Genomic DNA, 17,305 nt, shown 5'->3' with positions numbered 1-17,305 from the left:
ATATATATATATATATATATATATATATATATATATATATATATATATATATATATATATATATATATATATATATATATATATATATATATATATATATATATATATATATATATATTTTTTTTTTTTTTTTTTTTTTTTTGAAAAATTATCCGACTGATTTATAAAAGCATATTATTTTGGTATGTTAACTTTAATAAGCATAAAATATATCTTAAGTTCAATTAACAATAGTCAGCGTAAAAACTATGTTAACTCCGAAATAACTTAGCTATTATGCTAAATGTATAAATTTAAGTAATGTGAATTAAAATGTATTGATCCTGGACTACTAACAATGAATAGTGTATAGAACTACGTAACGAAATGCTTGCCATAAATAACGTATGAACTATGTTAAGTCCTAATGACGGGTAATATTTTCGACCTGTCATTTGTGGAGCACTGACTAATAAAGCATTCAAGCCGTGCACATTATTTCTGAATTTGTTTCTACTTTGTCAATATGCACGATTGCAGTTACTTGTATATAAACATCATAAGTCAATAACATGCAGTTTTTTCCCCCGGTTATTTTGGAATAATCTATAATAATTATAATTAATGAATACTAAAAGAATAATTATGCCTAAAAAAGTAGTATTTACTGATTAAGATTAGACCTTAATCTATATCCTTCTTTTTTAATTAATTTTAATTTATACATATTTCTTTCATAGAGTTTAAATCTATTTAGAAAGAATAACCGATTCAAGCTAGCAAACAACTAAATATAAGTTGAAGCTTTATCTTATACAGTTATGTAATATTGATACAATATTAGAAAGCACTTTTTTTACTGATATAACCGCGTGAGCTGATGACGAGAGATTATATCTTTTCCTAATTTTTTTTTTTTTTGGCTTTTAATCCTATTTAAAAGAAATTTTAATATATTTTTTTGATATTAAAAAAATAATATTTCTAATATTTCTTCTTCTCTTTAAAAACATATTTTTCTAAATTTCTTCGTAAATTTATCACTTAACAGCGAAAAACTTTATAGTTGGCATTACATTATATATATATATATATATATATATATATATATATATATATATATATAATAAAAAAGTAGATACAAGAAAACACGAAGAAAGTTAAGAAAAACATTATACAATTTTATAAAATTTTTCCATGTGCAAATCCATTTCGGGCAAATCCGTGTTAAAATTATGTATTAAATTTTTTTTTTCTTTGATAATTTAAATAATTTTTCTATGTGCTAATCCATATTGTGCAAATCCGCGGCTGAAATTATTTGCAAAACAGGCAATTTATGTTTCTCTTTTCTATTTTATATTTTTTCTTAAATAAGCATCTATCTTTTAAAACTATTTATGATCAATTTTTAAAATTATCCAGTATAATATTACCTTGCGCACATCCATTTCGGGTCCATCCTTGGTAACTAACAAATCAAAGCTCAGAATAACAAATCACTTCAGCAGTGCAGTAAGAACGACACTTTGAAACCCTCTTGTTACACTCAATTTGCGCTTTTGTTTTCATCTTTTGTTTTCATATTTTGTAATCTGGCAATCTTTCTGCGAAAACATTTTTAAATCATTCTTGAAAAATTTTCTGTCCTTGTAAGTTGATCTGATTTTGCTACTCGCTTTGTAGTCCCTTTTAAATGTTTTTTTATTTTATTTTATTTTCTGTTTTTGCATGCTATTTTTACTTTTTGTGATCTATATTATTTGTTGTTATTTTTATAAAAAAAATTTTTGAGTGCTCCTCACACTATTGTATTAATATATTTTGCTTTGGCTTACTTGATACAATATCAGAAAGCACTCTGTTTTGCAGATATAATCGTGTGGGCTGAAGAAAAGATTATATCTTTTTTTTCCCCGGTTTTATTTTTCCGGTTTTTTAAATAAAATTTCATCCTTTTTTTTTTTTAAATGTATTTTATAAACTGTTGTTTGTTATTTTTTACTTATTATCCCCCCCCTTTTTTTTTCATATGTCTATAATTTTTCTTTGTTTTATTCTTCATTTTGAACTTATATATATATATATATATTACTGTTTTACTTTCTACAAAGGAATCATTTTAGAATAATTTTAATCAGTCAGTAATTTCTACGGACCCTCAAACATATGAACATTAAGTTTAATGTTTGGTGATAGTGGTTTGGGTAGTTGTATAAACATTCGACAAACAAATAAACAACAAAAAAGACTTAAACGCTTCCAGATAGCAACAACTTTACAGCTAACATTGCATTTGCGTTTTCTTCTGATTTGCCCTATAAGGTTGACGCGGGTTACTTACTATTCTCATAAAACAGAAATGTTACAATGAAAATTTTATTTTCTTATCGACTGAATAAAGGTAATCAGAAACCTTATACAAAGAAATGTAATTTCTTAGCTTTTATTACAAACCTTGTTTTTGAACTTTTTTTCTTCTTTTGCATGGGAAGTTTCCGCAAAATTATTTTTTACAAAGATATTTTGTGTCTTAAGTATTTTGATATAAAAGGGCTGTATATGCAAGCTTAAAGAAAACCTCATTACACATAAACTAGCAGAGTTAAATTTATAATTGTGTCAAGCTTGCATTGATTTTTTGCTAATCATTTATAAACATTTTTGGGATTGTGTAATAAAATTTGCTGCTACTTTAAAATTATCCTTACCATGCTATGTAAGATTTATAATTAAAGCTTTAGAATTGTTATTTTGGAAATATTTTAAATAAATTTAATTCTAAATGCAAAATAGCTCTTGTATAAATATATCATATATCGTATAACTGAAGATGTCAGAAAAATAAAAAATATTGTAATAAACAACTAAACCTTTACGTATTTACTTTTTTCTCGAGCCCACAAATATATAAATATTATATTTAATGTTAATTAATCACGGTTTTTTTAATTATAAATATTATTCAAACAAAGGAACAACAAGAAAGATTATAACATTTCAAATTTAAACTTTAGAATTAGGAATTTTGAAACATTTTCACTAAAATGTAAGCTAGTTCTATTGCAAAAGTATCCAATTATAGCCTGACTGAAAAAGTCTAGAAAATAAAAGGATGTTAATAAACAATACTATTTCCTAAACATTTATATTTAAATTAAATAGCTCCTAAAGTATATCCAACGTCAAAAACAGGACAACATTTTAGACAGACGAGCATTATCACGTTTCACACTTTACAAAACTATTTCCCCCTGCCTTAGCGAATGCAGCCAACCGCAGTTAATGATTCTTTTAAACATATAATATAGAGCTACGGAAGCGAATAAACCATCACTTTAAAAATAGCAAATTTTATGCTCTCTTTACGTGCGTACGATCCATTAAAGTTATGAATATGATCCTTGTTATTTAACCTATGAAGTTGATAGCAGCAGAAGTTTAATTTTGTGATTAGAAGTTTCCACTGTCTGTCGGGAACATGTGCTTCTGTACAAGGATTCTAGAGAGAAACGTAACATTAAGCTCTTAAAGTATATTTGTTGTCGCCGTATATGCGATTATGTATCTTTATTATGCCATTCCAAGACGCTGTGGCACTTTTAATTAAGGCAAATCTTTTGAAAAACATTCGAGGATCTTTGTAAATGTCTAAATATCTAATTTATTTTAATGGGCTTTGGTATATCATTTCTTTTTTTTTTCAATCTACGAGGTTTTCTTTAGGCGCAAAATATTGCTTTTCTATGTTTACTTTCACTGTTAGATATTTCTGGAAAAAAAATGGTTAAATAACAATTTATTTAATTGTTATTTTTCCGTATTCAAGCAAAACAGAATAATAACCTTCCTTTAAATAGTATTCAAACTGTGAGAAAAACAGTTGGCCGCTTTCACCTAATATGATTAAACAACCAGAATTTAATTGCACCAACATTTATCTATATAAAAATGTTTATTGAAATACGTAATTAGCATGAGTCTTTTTTTGTCTATGCATCATCATACTGCATCCATTTATCCCATATAAACAAATATTTATTGAAACGAGTAATTAGCATGGAAATTTTTGCGTCTATGCATAACCATATTGCACCCATTTATCCATATAAACAAATTTTATTGAAACACGTAATTAGGGCAAACCTTTTTTCTGATTATGCATCATCTTACTGCTTCCATTTATACAGATAAACGAATGTTTATTGCATTCTGAATTTTTTTGTGCTTTTAAGTTATGCTCTTCTCCCAGGCCTTTAGAAATTGAACTTTAATTTTTCTTTAAAAAATCGATCACCCTGTTAGGGACATTGTCCTTCCAATCCTGTAAGGGCTGTTAGAAAATTCATTTAACTTCATGCACACCAGTGACAAACATTGAATGATAAACTGCAAAATCTGATTATTTTACCATATTGAACTGAGATATGGTTTTGCCATTACAAGGATTTTAAACATCTAAATTAATCACTCCTCCTGAACCATATATTTTCTTTTTACGGTCAATTTTAGCGACCTGATGAAGACAGGATCTTCCTTTATTTCATTCGCTTCTAATCCCCTCTTCTGAGTGCTAATTGGAAACTATTTTTACATTCTTTATCGTTCAGTTTCTCTTACAATCATTTTAATTACTTGATGAAATTTGCCCCCTGCCATTTTGAAACTCGTAGGGGTATTTTTTCTTCATTCTGATGTTATAAGACGAATTAATAAACATCCACATGCTTTGCGCAAATTTCCTATTATTCAAATTTTGAATTTTCAGCTGTTAGCTGTCTATATCCGTTAACTGTTAACTTTGAAAACTATTTAACCAACCTATTCTTTCATTTTAAGATTCTTATTCGTATAAAAAATTTTATTAGCATAATATTGCACATTTCTTTCCGTTCTTATTTGTATAACCATTTAAACGCAACGTAACTTCCTTAATTAGTTTAAAACAACTCCAATTGCATTTACGAACTTCTTTCTTATCTACCTTCCAATAAAAAGTACTATTTGGATATATTTTTTTCCCTTATCGAGCTTATCTTCCAATTCTTCACGTCAGTTTTTAGTTCTTTTTTACAACTATTTTTTAGTCACGTTCCCTTCTTTATGACTTTCTAGTTCACTGCCAACGTTTTTCTAGAATGCCGGCAAAGGCATTCTGGAAATTTCTGATCTCTTTTAAAAGTTCTGCATCCACACTGCAAATGGCAAACAAAAGTTCTCCGCTTCCTTCAGATTCAGCACGAATAAAACTTTTTTTTTCTTACATCGGAAAACTTGTTACTTGATGTTTTATTTATTTTACACAAATGCGAAAGGTATACTTCAACTTTTGTTCAGGTACGGCTAGAGGTAAAAATGTCGCCTCAACATAAACTTTTTTTTGTGGTATGAATGAAATCATGAAACTCCAGATTTTTTTTTCGTCGGCTCTTGAAAATATTTCCATTGAACTATAAAATTTTTTTAAAAGAATACTTTGTTCTGTTCGGTTTAAAATAACTCCATAAAATTCCAGATATTTTTAAGGGAAAAATCGATTTTTTAAAATAATGCTTGCTATAACGTTTTTTTTTTTTAAATTTTAAATATGCTTGTACGTGAACGTAAATTTAAAAAAAAATATTCATGGTGTGCTATTCTTGATATTAAATGTAGCAGGATATTGGTCGCTGCAAAAAGTTCGCGGATATTAATTGTATTTAAATAAGTATAAACTTTGACAATTATTAAAAATGAACACGTCTAGTACACTTGATAATATGAAAACTTTATTTACTTAAACTATAAAGCTGAAAAATGGACATAATTCAGCGTTCAAACGTAGGCGCCCATTTTCTAGACTCATCTGATATGAATGACAGACACAAAAAAGATTTGAAATAAAAAATGCTTAGTTGCTAACAAAAATTAGGAAATAGACGAAGGACAGCCACGATGGCTCAGGGGATAGAGCGTTTGCCTTCCAATGCGAAGAACTGGGATCGAACCCCAGTCGATACGAATTCCGCATCCGGCTTGCACCGACCACAGTGCTGACGAGAAATATCCTCAGTATTAGACAGATCATGGGTTAAAGTCCCCTTGCCGTCAGACTAACCGTGGGAGGTTCTCGTGGTCTTCTTTTCCATGTAACGCAAATGCGGGTTAGCTCTATCAAAAAGGCCCTCTACGAAGGCAAATTTCTCCCAATACTCGATTCAGGGGTTCGCTTGTCTTCTGGATTGGGTTCAAAATTACAAGGCTGCAGAGTTGAACATTAGTAGTCGTAAACCCATACAATTTGGTCGGTTGATCATCGGCGGTTATAAAAAAAATATAAAAAAATAAAAAAGTAGATGAAGGAGAAAATTAAGATTAATCGATTTTTATAATTATTGAAGATGTCCAATAAATGTTTTCTTTTGTAGAAAATATTAGTTTCTAATTTAACTACTTGATAAGTTTTAGCAGATCATAATAATTTTTAATTTAGGAAACATCAACATACCAGAGCATTGCTTCAAAAGTAGATTTAATGTAGAAATCAATTTAAAGAAAGACTTGACAAAATACCAGTTGATGCATTATCATCATTGCAATCTAAATGCTGTGGAAAATAGAGTATTCCCTACACTGAAATAACACTGATAAAACATTATTCCCTACACTGAAATAACACTGATAAAACATTATTTCAATAACACGTGCCTCAGGTATTCCAGAATAATGTTCCGTAAGGCATCTTAAAAAAACAATATTAATCTTCCTTTGAGGCCAGTTTCCTATTTCAGTTCCCTTCTATATATATATATATATATATAGTTGCTAGAGAGGATGTAAGAGACACTAAACAAACAAAGACTGTAACTTTTCACTTTGGAATTGTTTTCTGTCTTTCTGCTTGGTCAGAGAAGAATCTTATTTCCATTCGTTTGAAACTTGATTTCCGTTAAAAAAAATTCCACGAGTCCAGGTTTTACAATTTCATTTTAGGAACAACATTATAAGCATGTTTTTCTATATAAAAATTCAATCTAGACCAGAATTATAGTGTTAGACCTTTAATGGTTGATTATGCTTCAACATTATACATATATATATATATATATATATATATATATATATATATATATATATATATATATATATATATATATATATATATATATATATATATATACTCTATAACAAAAACATCGACGCAACAAGAAGCAATCATCCGATATTGCTTTGAAGTTTCGTATGCATGAACGTTTTGAACAGATATACAAATGGTCTGGCTGGAATGATGCCGACTGGGAGCGTATAGTCTTTGGCGACGAATCCCACTTCCAACTGTGTCCTGATGATTATCGAAGACGTGTTAGGAGACGCACAGGGCAGAGGGGGGATCCTGCTTTCACTATTGCACACCACACCGGCCCTCAACAGGGCATTATGGTCTGGGGTGCAATTTCCTTTGACAGCCGGACACATTGGTCGCCATTAGAGGCACACTTACTACACAGCGGTACGTCGACGACATCCTAAGACCCGTTTTGCTACCGTTCCTTTTGCAGCACCCTGGGCTGGTTTTTCAACAGGACTATGCCAGACCACATACGTCACGTGTTGCTATGAACTGTCTACAAGCTTGTCAAGCTCTTCCTTGGTGAATCCTTGGCTCTTGGTGGTTCCTTGGCTCCTCTGGTGATCTTGCCAGATCACCAGATCTCTCCCCCATCGAGCATGTCTGGGATATGATGGGACGGCGATGGCATCTGGCACGGAATTTTGATGACCTCGTTCGACAATTGGGTCGAATTTGGCAGGAAATACCGCAAGAGACTATCCGGGAGCTTTATCGGTCTATGCCACGCCGTGTGGCAGCTTGTATCTAGGCTAGAGGCGGGTCAACACCTTATTGAACTTGTTACTGTAACTCTGCAATAAATTATTCAATTGTTCTGAAATTTTAATCATTTACTATTCTGTACATTGTCGTCCTATCCACCAATTTTCGTTTCAATCCGACAACTCCTTCTTGGTGCGTCGATTTTTTTGTTATGGAGTGTATGTATATATATATATATATATAAGTGTTGAAATATTTTAAGAATTTCTTATACTCCAAAAACACGGGCGAAAGCTGCCGACGTAAATTACTTAACGGACAATTAACGAAATATATAACTATCACTATTAACAAAACCAATACTTGTTACGGTCAGAGGGTATATATTTTTGCTGTTGGCTGCAGAGAAGTTACATATATATCTAAATTACATTACATATACCAGCTTATTTTTTTGCCAAGTGCAACGTTTTGTCGTGCCTTTCATCTATCTCCGCTTAATTTAGTGCATGAACATATCCTTGAGGTTCAGAACAAAGCACTACGTACAAGTTTCCATTTTCAATTCGGTTTTTAAAATTTTTAGTATTTTTTAAACGTTTATAAGCCTAACAATTATATAATGTGCCGATATATATTATTTTTTGTTTAAAATAAGATTAAAGTCTGTAATAAAAAATATAATGTAGCAATTACTTTTTTATTACATGAGAGCAATTTTAAACAGTAGTAAACATAATGAACGTAAAATGCACTTGATTTAAAAAAAATATCACTATTACTTGTTTTTGATTGTATTTAATTTGTGGCATTAGTAGAATATTTACAAAATTATATACATTTCCTTTCAATATAAACTATTTCTGTCTCATTTTCTGTTACCTTCTTCTCTTGTCACAAACTGTCACAATTTCATGAATTCCCTCTTGCTTTGCGATATTACGCTATATCTTAACTTGAAATAATTTAAGCAAATTTCTGTTCTTTTTTTTTGTTTCCCTTTCTTGCAGTTCTTTTTTTATAAGTAAATTAATTAGATTTTCCACTTATTTGATTTTTGTTCCTTTTTTCAAACTTTTCCCGAGGAAACAAATGAAATAGTAAGAGAGAAGTTAAGCAAAGTTATTATCTTTTAATTTTATTAAAAAGAAAGTTACTGATTGTACTCTTTCAAAAATTTAAAAAAAATCTCTTTACTAGGAAAAAAGTTGAAATTAGAATGAAGGCGAAGTTAACATTGCTATTCTAGAAAAAATGAACTAAAAATGTACTTCACTAGAAGTTAACTGAAATTTCCACACTTCACCTGTCTTTTTTTTAACTAGAATTGCATAAAAGAAATATTAGGTAATAAGGCGTTAAGAAGATTATTCGTTGGAATATAACATTAATATTCCCACTATAAAACATTCCGTATCAAATTACTGTATAAAGTGATGCACTTTGGATGCATCATTTGTAAAATCCATTTTCACCTTAAAATATTATATCGTATTTTTACAATATTAATTTATTAAATATATTTATTTATTTATAAATTGATATATTTCATAAATATAAAATTATATTTTAAAATTTATATTGTAAAATAAATTTTTATGTATTTTATAAATATATTTTATTAAAATATATTATTTAATAGACTAGTTAATATATTTATTATTTAATATATTTATATTTAACATTATTTATATTTAATATTATTTAATAATTTATATATTTTAAAAATTATATATTTATAAAATTTATATATTTTTCAAATATATTTATAAATTTAAATTTTTATATTATAATAAATATATTTATAAATTTAAATTTTTATATTAAAATAAATATATTTATAAATTTAAATTTTTATATTATTATAAATATATTTATAAATTTATATTTTTATATTATAATAAATATATTTATTAAAAATATTTATTCATCATACACAAGAGAATGGCATAAAAGCCATTCAGTTTGTTAGTATTTATTTACTTTTCATTTACTTACTAATTTACTTTTCAGTTTTTATTTTTTTAGAATTTCCACGAAAACCGTAACAATATATGGATGGAAAAAGTTCCAAATGACCGACTTAAATACCGAAAAATTTGGTTGTATCACCATAATTTTTACCAGAAAGTTGTATCACCAGGATATATCCTAACTAAATACTTCAATCCTATTTTGACATAAACAACAGTACATCAAATCATGCTTCTTTCTAAAAAATACTCTCCAACCTAAAAGAAAAGTTTAGAATTTTCGGATCAGACACTTTCTTAACAATTCATTCAGAAAAAGGAAACACTCACAAAGAAATAAGCCGTATCAATACTTTTAAAGACAACTATTGCCTGGCAGAAACTCCGAAAAACCATTTTATTCCAAGAATCAAGCAATATATGGTCGAAAAGAAGTAGTTAGGATTCTTCCAATGCAAGGACTCTAACGTGGTGTGTCTAGGCTTGAAATATTCATGTCGAGTAAATATGAAAGTCACGTATTGTATGGTTAGCCAAAAAGTGTGTGTTTTTGGTGCGAATGATGTAATTTCTTTTTTACCTCTTATTTATTTTTTCCAACCTATACAACACTGAGATGAAAGCAATCCCAAAGAAAAAAACCCAGAGGTAAGACTTCAGTAACAACCAGAAATGGGATAAAAGTTCATAGAAGGAATTAGGAAGGCTTGCAAATAATACACACATTGGTCAAACATACGTATATTAATACATATAAATACATCACTGTTTTTAGATACTTATTTAGATACATATAACTAAATATTCATTTAACTGGTTTTTAGATACATATATAGATACATATAACTATATATGCATATAACTGGTTTTTAGATGCTTATATAGATAAATATAATTAAATATACATATAACTGGCTTTTAGATACATATATAGATACAAATAACTAGATATACATATAACTGGCTTTTAGATACATATATAAATACATATAACCAAGTATACATATAACTGGTTTTTCGATACATAAATAGATACATATAACTGTTTATTAGATGCATATATAGATACAAACAATTAAAGAGATTGTATGAATTATTCGTTTGAAAAATCATTGGAATAAAAATTTCAAACCTTTTCTTATAAAAAATAAGGTGTTTTTGAGGCTGTTTTGAAGTTAAAAGATGTAAAAAAATATACCTGAGGTAGAACATGAGTTTATGTTTGAGTTTATGTTAAAAATAACTTTATTAATAAACCTAATATTAACCCTAGTAACATCTCACAAAATCAACCGTATATATCACTCGGGAATAATTTTAGTTTAGATCAGATGAAATTATTCACACCTCAATATACGTATTTGTTTGAAGCGTCAAAAAAACAATCCGCACACCTCCAAAACAACCTCAAAAATACCTTAAATTTTTGTAAGGGTTTATAATAATGAATACAGAATATCCTAAATATGCAGATTCATTTTGTACTTCTTGTGGAATCTTGGGAATTTTTTTTTCAATTGATAAACATAAAAATAATTATTCAAATTGTTTATTTCAAAAATTAAATCATTTTGAGAGATTTATAACCAACGCTTTGTTTACATTTGTCTAACTATGTAAATAAATAAGTAAAAACAACTAGGAAAACACAAAAATTTTAAAGATAAAATAAACAGTCATGGTTTTTGGTGTTTATTATTTTTGTAATAGACAAAACTGAAGAAGTTTTTTCTCGGACAAAGTGAAAAAAAAGAAACACTTGTAAGCAATTACTTTCTAGTTAAGTTTTTTCAGTATTCTCTACTTTTATTGCTTTTAGTGGAAAAAAATTATTCTCTGCACTGTAAAATTTATGGTAAGAAGTACCGTGTTGGTACATTAAAATTTACTCATGCTTACTGTAAGTTTTCGTTTTGTTCCGTAAAATACATTTTACGTAAAAAATTGCAAAAATCAGAAAGAGTTTCTAAAAAACAGATATACCGTACTTTTACTGCAATATTACTGTAAAATCACTAAATACGTGTAATTAAAATAATAATACTATAAAATTCATGGCAAAAAATTTTTTTGGTAAAAATAAATTTCATTTTGAAGTAGATTTTACGTTACGGTGCCTGTTACCAGAGTGCCAGTGCTTCTTAATGTAAATTAATCTAGAATTTTTTTACGGTGTAGTTCAATGGGTTAGAAAATGTTATTATGTTATTATTACGTTACGCTATTTTCTATTAGTGCCAACAAACATGGCAAAAAACGGATAATAGAAACAAGTTTACATTAATTTACAACACATAAGTTCAATTAAAAATGTTTATGTATTAATGCAATAACTCAGCACTATAAAAATACTTTCTGTTGTTATTTCTAATGCCACTTGCGAATATCAGCATGTTTGCTTGGTGAAACCAAGCGGAATTTAAGGCAGAGGGTACGTTTGTTTGGTTTTTAGTGGCGCCATCTATCGCCAAAAATAGAACTTCAGTCACACACACGCCACAGCCCGTTTATAAAGTGGACCCATTCATACATCCATTTATTTACACACAGATCGTAATTTTGACTAAAACCAGAGAACGATCAAGCTTCAATTCAGTACCCACCAAGTTACTCAAATTTTGTTTTACATTTGTGTTTTTACATTTTATTATGAAATAAAACAATTTTATCAAAGTAATTTAATACACACGCATGCTATCTGCAATTAAAAAATTTACTTTAAACAAGTTTTTGTTTTAAAAACTCAATTTTTCTTAATTTTTTAATATTAAAAATGTATTAAAAGCTTTCATTATTCGAGTAACGTTGAAAAATTAAATTTGTCTAATACTTTTGTATAAATATCAAATTGTTTCAATACCGTAAAATTCAATACAATGTTTCTGAAACACTTTTAATTTATTTTAATCATTTTAATTAGAAAAAATAAATATTTTAAGAAATTAAAAATTAGTAAAAAAAATAAATAAATCATAAGTTTAAAAAATAAATACTTAAATCTTTTTATCAAATAAGATAGCTGTATCTTTCGTTTAAAATAGTATTAATTTCCTTCATGTTGTTATACTCTTGTACTCCTTTTCTAAATTGTTTTATCAGTTACAATATTCTAATTTGAAAAAAAAATCTGCTCAAAATGAATTATTTCATTTAATTAATAAATACTTAAAGGGCAATCAAATCGTATTGTAAAACAATAATTTAATCTCTCTTTGTGTTAGAATTATTGGAACTAGCAGCATAATAAAAATATTAAAAACCTTAAATTTTTCTCACACAACCAAACCATATTCATATTCAAGATCAAAAACAAAACTATCGCCTAGAAAAACGTCTCCTATTTTGCCTTGAATAACAAATCAAACCCTGTAAGTTAAGCGAACGCTCTATCTAGAATTATTTTTCTTTTCTCTTTGGGAAGAAGAAAATCTGCTGATCTCATAAAAGTATCACACTCTTTTGGATTTCTGCACTGATTAAGAGTATTTCATTCTGGATGGTTCGGAATACTAGAGGGTATTAAAGGACCACAAAAACTGCCTCGGGCCTTTTACGAACCAGTACTTTTGTTACGTTTTCTTTTCTGCTCTACTCATTATTAACCTTTTAGAAGAGAAAAATTCCTCCTCTGGTTGGAGAGAAGAAAATGTAGGTACTGATATGAATGCCAACTTCTTTCTATCAGTAAACAAGCCTCATAATACTTTTGGAATGGTTTTGGTTGATATAACCAGGAGAAATAGAGAATATTTTCTTTTTGGAAATATTTGAATATTTTTAAAGGAGATGTTATTTTAGTTTAACTTTTGCAGGGAAGTTTTTTAAAAAAATCAGCGATTAATATACATTTTAAAAGGAGTGTTTGAAAAAAATGAATAAAATTTTACCCGAGGAAAATTTGTTCATTTTTAGTTGCTAATCTGTGTTATTCTAGAAAATTAAACAATCTTATTAAATTTCTAATTCAGAAATAATTTCAAATTAACTACTTTTTTTAAAAAATTAATTAAGAAAAGTATGAGGCAAATCGGCTAAGAAATTTATTCATAATGTTGAAGAAAATATTTCATTCATTTCTAAAGTATGAAATAAATTTTATCACAGAAATATTTTTGTTTTCCTTTTTACGTTTATTTAAATTTTGTCTTTTTGACAAGTTATGTAAATGAACAGTTTTTGAAACATGCAAAAAATTAGTTTTCTTTTTCAGCATACAACCAGAATATTTCAACAAATTAAGTTTCGGTATAGAAGAGGACATTTGGTAGAAAACAATTAAAAAGATTTGATTTTCAAAGGACAAATATTATAAACTTGATTCTTACAAATGTCTATTTCTACAGCCGAAATCATAATAATTCTCTGTCAAAATGCGGGAAGCATTTTTTTAAAAATATTATTCCTATCTTTTCATAATTTTCAAGCGGTATTAAAATTTTCATTGCATTTAAAAATTTATTGCTTGGGAACTTAAGGCCAACTTAAGAAGTGTACATTAAATAAGATTGAGGTGAATCGTTTAATGTAATTTAATTTGACTAGCGGCCAAAAATGGATAACACTTGTTGCCGATTTCCGTTGCATAAAGCTTGTTCTGATACATTAAGCTTGTTGTTCTGTTACAATAAAAACGAGAAAAAAAAACACTCCATAGCGATGACTTTTTGTGTGCATATAATGCTAATATTTGAGTGGCAACCCCTTATGACCTTTACTTTTTTTATGACTTTAGTTTTCTTAATTATTTACCTTAAATTAAGACCATATAAGTTTTAAACTCATTATTAACCTTTAAATGCTTATTTTAGGGGAGCATATATTGCATACCTTGAAATTGACAGGTTAAAGGAAACGAACACAACAGAAAAAAAATGAAATCGAAAAAGTTCGTGGTTATTTATTTTTCTCCATCTGAAATTGACGTGTGTGTCAAAAATGTTGATATCATTTTCCTTACTCTGTTTTTCATTACTAACTTTTTCTACAAAAAATAGTAGTGAGAAAAAATAAAGGTATTTTTTGACACATTTCCAAACCAATACTGTGCATATTTCAAACCAATATTGTGCATATAAATTTTAAAATATTAAATTCTGTAAAAGGAGGTATCATCGTAGAAAGCAATTTTAAATTAATTTTGACACCTTGCTATAGTTAAAAAAATTATGCTGATTGAATGCTTTTTCAAAAAAAAAAATAATTAAAAAATTGCTTACAATAATTCGAAAACAAATAAGTTCATAATATTAGCAATGAAAATCTTCGCTTCTAAACCACATAGAGTATCTGAGGGTATTAATAAACAAAAACACTCTAAAAGGGGTTGTATAACAGATAACATCTGTTGAAATTTAAGTGTAATAATTTATACGCAGAAAAAATTGTTCCTATCTTAATCCGGTGCTAAGGTAAACCATATAATCACTTTTCTTATTTTTGATTACGTGATACCATGGTTCAAAATGTACAGAGTCCCGCAGTGGACTGATCGTTAAGACACGGTTCCCAGCAGATCACCGAAGTCAAGCATCACTGGCTACGGTCAGTGTGCGGGTGGGTGACCACTTGGATCAGTCTGCGTAAGGACCAAGGGTGTGCGGTATTGGTCCTCGTTAAACTGTGCTACCGTAAAGTGCTCGACTTCGCGAGTAGATCGTCGGGCTACCGACGCGGGGGTGCCATCCCCTCCGCAGAGGATCAAAATTGTGATGGCCTGTCTTCGGATCATCCTCCGGGATGTTTCCCAGACCGTCGCCAATAGCCCATTGTGCAGCTCTAGTGCGACGTAAATTAACAACAACAACAAAAAGTACAGAAAAGCAAAAAGTTTAAAACCTTATTAAAGTTGCGCCTTATCATACTTAAGGGCATTGATATAAATGATTTGAAAAATGAAAAACTTTAGCAACAGCTCATTGTGGGCCAGAGGTGAAATCATAGTAATGTAGTCAACTTTTTCAAACCAGGCAAGCAACTATTAATCGATTTTGAAGCTGGGTAGGCTCGGTCGCCACTGATATTCGAATTTCAGAACTGATTAATTGCAGCTCAACATTTAATAGATATCTCTGGTAAGCTGGAGTTTTGAATAAATTTTTCAAAAACTTTAAATGTTTTTTTAGAATGAAGAAGTTAAATTTGTTCTAACATCGAAAAAAGGAATATTGTATAGTTCGAAAACAAATACATTAATAATTTAACTAAACACTTGCCTCCCTATGCTCGATTCATTTAATACCCTTGCTAATGTACAGAGCGTAAAATAAAGAAATGGACCAGCCTGAATAACTTTTGATCTAACGATATGATCTTCACGTTTTAGGAGTCTCGGAGAGATGACCTCAATTATGCTAACTAATCAGTGCAGACGATATTTTAAGTTGCAAAATCAGACACAAAAACGTATTTTTTCTGAATAAACATACATTTTTTCCCCAACGAAATCGGCTTTCTAGTCTCAAAATTATAGGGAGTATCGCAATCTGGGAAATGCAGTCCTAATAGTTTGGTCAGGAGAGCGCTAAAAAGTTTTGACCCCTTAACGTGATTATTACTTATTGCGTATTTCGCTATAATTCGAGAATTTTTAAAGCGAATTAAAAATTTTGCACACAATAGTAAAATTCATTTTTCCAAAAAAAATGCCAGGCAAAAAATAATTTTTAGTATGTATTTATTATTATTTAATAAATTCTAATTATATAATATTATAATTACAAAAAAATATGATAATATAATAATTATGCAATTTTAATAATTTTTGAAGTATAAGATCTAAAATTTTTTACATCATTTTGAAGAATGTAATTTTACATGGCAAAGTACAAAATTTGAGAGACATCGATCGAATAGTTCCTGAGAAATGACATTTTAAATGTCTGACTTTTTTAAAATCCAATCATTGCACGAACCATTGAACGAACACTGAATGAATCACGTTTCTAATTCTTATTAAGTGTTTACATTGCATAAACGTATTTTACACGATAAATTCAAATATTTAACCAATTTCAAACAGATACATCGTATCTCTAAAAATGTCGAATTCGTTTAATATTTCTTTCCCTTGATGTGAGAGGAAAATCCATGGGGAATAAAATACAGGACGAAACCTGACTTATGCAAATTGATCCAACACCTGCTCTTGATCAGCGTGACATGTAACAAATGGAATATTCGATTGTTGAAGAGCGGCTAGTGAGAAATCAAATTCGTCAAGATTGTAAGGATTGCGGCTTCACAAACATGCCACAGGGAATGTTTAATAAACAATGAGATACGGCAGAGGCAGCTACTACTGATGTCTGTTACATATTACCATCCCTTTTCCAATCTGTTTCATCTATCGTAAATAAACATATAGTAATAAATATATTCCGTTAATAAGTTCTTGTCGTCTCAAATATTTTGATGTGTCATAAAATTATATTATTGAATTTGTAATGTGATTTTACGATTTATTCTAATTATTCATTCTGGTACAAGAAGTTTAAATTTTAAATTATTCTGGAGAATGGACACCTTGAATTACTTTTTTATT

At 28.6% G+C, this 17,305-nt stretch overlaps 1 protein-coding gene across 3 annotated transcripts in view; it reads right to left on the bottom strand.

Moving 5' to 3' along the window:
- LOC107440765 (endothelial cell-selective adhesion molecule) overlaps positions 1–17,305 on the bottom strand; it is a 107,946-nt gene that overhangs the window by 55,267 nt on the left and 35,374 nt on the right. The window contains exon 1 of one of the 3 annotated variants that reach the window (XM_087157762.1): positions 6,467–6,592. The exons of the other annotated variants lie outside the window; for them this stretch is intronic. The gene's annotated coding sequence lies outside the window, so the exon portion shown is untranslated. Of the gene's footprint in view, positions 1–6,466; positions 6,593–17,305 lie in introns of those variants that run through there. 3 annotated transcript variants of the gene reach the window in all.

Source organism: Parasteatoda tepidariorum, chromosome 2 (genome assembly GCF_982258835.1).
Source record: "Parasteatoda tepidariorum strain Cologne lab strain chromosome 2, Ptep-v5.0, whole genome shotgun sequence".
Lineage (NCBI taxonomy): Eukaryota > Metazoa > Arthropoda > Arachnida > Araneae > Theridiidae > Parasteatoda > Parasteatoda tepidariorum.
Note: the sequence above shows the minus strand (reverse complement) of the source record. Positions and strands in the feature narration are given on the sequence as shown.